Below are 3392 nucleotides of genomic sequence, written 5' to 3'. Positions count from 1 at the left end.
CTTTATCCGAAATGAACCAGATGCAATAAGTGTATTTAAATGACCATTTACGTGACCATTAAGATCAAACCAATGCGATGGTATTTCTTGATAAGCTGCTTTTGTGGGTGACCGATGGCCGATTTTGTATCGCAGTAGCATCTTTTACCGAAATGAACCAGATTTCCGATTTAACCTGAACAATTAATGTAAGAATGAGATAGCAATTGTATTCATGGTCGTACAAAACCAAAGTAATCTTTAATGATAGAACGTGATTTATGATAAAGGAAACATCATCCAGTTCAACCGTGGCGAGTAAATTTGACATTGGCTTAGGGGAAAATGTTTTGTAAAATAAGAAACTGTTAATATACTTAGCCGGTATTTAGTTTAATCTTTGTAGGTCATTTGAAACTGTCTTTCATGAATCTTAAAAACATTCCATGTCGTATACAAAATAGCTTACTGAAAGAAAAGAAGCCTTAACTAAGCATATGGTCGAGTAAACCACGTGTACCGTATTTTAAAAAAAGGTTTTCGTTTTAATGTCCAAGCAGATGTGCAATTATTATTTTTTGATACATTTTATTCACAAACCCCAAGCATCCTATTCGAATATGCAATTGACGTGAGAGAATCGCAAGTTATAAATTATCTATATGACTATAGGAAGCACACCGTTTCAGTCTTAAAAATGTTTAAATTCTTGTCATTCAAAAAAGTTATGATTTGTTCAATAATAAACAAGAAACATGTTCTGAAAAATAAAGTTGTTACTAGATTTACCAGAAGTGATACATAACAAAAATCAGGCGCGAATAAAAGATTATTGGATACGCGTAAATTATCCACCTTTGCAAACCGATAACAACCCCTTCAAACTGGTCACTATATAATATAGTAACGTGTTATTGTCAGGGATACAAATTTAAACACGTGATACTGTGAAAGTCTGTGGCAAAAAGGTCTTTACTTTCGTGCAGTTCTAAGCAGGTTCGGGTTCGCTCTCCGCCCGACATTATAAAATATGTCATCATTTATCAGGCAATCTCTTAGACGGCCAATTTTAAATTTAATCTTACCTTAACCCATTTATGCCTAGCGTCTAGAAAAAAGGCCTTTGCAAACAGCGTAGACCAAGATGAGACGTCGCATGACGCGGCGTCTCATCAGGGTCTGCGCTGTTTGCTAAAAGGAATTTCTGTAAGAAATATTCTAAATATAGAAATAAATATACCAGACATCCCTAATTTTGGGAATAAATCGATCCATGTTAGTAGGATGGGAGAGTCCACTAGGCATAAATGGGTTAATCTGATACAATTAGGATAGCCACTGAAATACGTATGTGCACACATTACAGGTGAACATGTTGGACCAGGACTCGTGTCAGTTGTGTAAATGTTATCCTAAATAGGAATGAAATACTGTTGAAAACGGTAAAAAATCTTACAAATGAAAAACAAAACAAAAACAATCAAAATAACAAATGCCTTTGTTTATTGCAGACTTCTGCATAATAGTATTATCGCATGTTTAACGATTAAAACACTCAACGAAAAAGAGCAATGTACGTGAAACAGAAATATGTTATTATTAGAAACACTCTTTAAATTAAACTTAATGCATTTGCGTAAAGTGTCAACACAGATAAGCCTGTGCAGTCCGCACAGGCCAATCAGTGACAACACTTTCCGCCTAAACTTGATTTTCGGTAAGGAGGGACTTTCTTGAAACTAAAAATACCATAAAAGCGGAAAGTGTCGTCGCACATGCATTTTGCCAAATTTTCTCAAAACAAGGCTCAAATATTCTTACTTTAGAAGCTGACTCTCGTCGTGGAAATCTGTCATAGCGCATCTAAGTTTATACACATTCTGTAACTCTTGTGACTGTCCTAAGTAAGGGAATGATACATTGGAACTGATCTTAGTGTCTTCATGCTTGTAACATACTTGGTATTTATAAATTAATAATCGTAGAAAATTTTTAATAAACCTTTTATCACAACAACCATAACTTCATAAATAGGATTCTGGAATTGTGGAGATTATTTATAGATATTTAATTATAAAGAATATAATGTAATATATGTTTAATTATAGAGAAAATAATGGTTTAAATAACATTATAGAATCTTAATTTAAATACTTACCAATTGATAAGAGAAAGTAATAAAGTTTACATTAAAACGAGCCACGGTTATCACGGTGCAAATTAAAACGTGACTGCCTATAAGTATATACTTTAAGATGTCAAACAAGATTTGTTATGAAAAACAGATAATTTTTGTTAAACACCTGCCGACCGCTTCATTAAATCGGAACATAATGCAAATTAAAACGTGACTGCCTATAGGTATATACTTTAAGATATCAAACAAGATTAGTTATGAAACACAGTCCGAATATACTTCTCTTTAAAAGCCATCAAAAATATTCGTTGACATGTTCATATAAGATAATTTCTGTAAAGCACCTGCCGACCGCTCATTAAATCGGAACATAAGAGAGTCGGTCAACCGACATATTTATAATGGCAAATCAAAAATGTATACAGCCTGTTTGGTGAGTTTGATTTTTCATGGTTCTAAAATGACAATAAAGTAGAGCAGTCATGTTTTCTTGTCGTGGCGGCCATATTGTTCGCCGTGCTGTAAAATTGAATTACAAGTACATTAGCCAGCGTTGTTTTAGACAATATTCAACAGAAATAAATCACGACGAAAAGAGAAATGATCTTTGTTTGTTACTGTATGTTTTCCACGAACAATGTGTAATTTCGTTACATGCTTAAGAACTTGAACCTGGTCATTAAATGCGCCGCTTCTCAGCAAAGATTCTTCACTCGAATCATACCATGGATCTCCTACTGCTTGCTTTTAATGCTCGGCATTTAATAATGGTATAACTACTTCTGATTTAAGTACAATTTAAATAACTTGATTTTGACTGTTATCGCTTCTACATTGTGTACTTGATTTTCTTATGCATAATATATTGCAATTATTACTGCTGCTAATACTACTACACACATTATGCATGATTTTTATTGAACAAGGGACCAAACACAAACCATATTTTGATTGAGATAATTTTTGTCTGTAATAAGATTTGTATTTGTTTATCGTACATGCTTTTTTTTAAAGTCTAAGACGACAGAGGCATGGATGTATTAACAATGAGAATTAATACCTTGTTATTGACAACAATGTTTGTGCTCATAAAAAACAGATACACGCTGGATATCACCCTGTTAAACGATAAGGCAAGAGAGATAACTGCGTTCTTACATTATATAATATTTTTGAATTACGTCCCTTGATTTGAATTTCTGCTTCTTATTACAATACTTATTATATGACCCTATATAATAAGGTTATTTGAATACAATATTTCGTAGAAGTATTT

The sequence above is a fragment of the Dreissena polymorpha genome, chromosome 2 (assembly GCF_020536995.1).
Source record: "Dreissena polymorpha isolate Duluth1 chromosome 2, UMN_Dpol_1.0, whole genome shotgun sequence".
Lineage (NCBI taxonomy): Eukaryota > Metazoa > Mollusca > Bivalvia > Myida > Dreissenidae > Dreissena > Dreissena polymorpha.
This window is presented reverse-complemented; position numbering follows the sequence as displayed.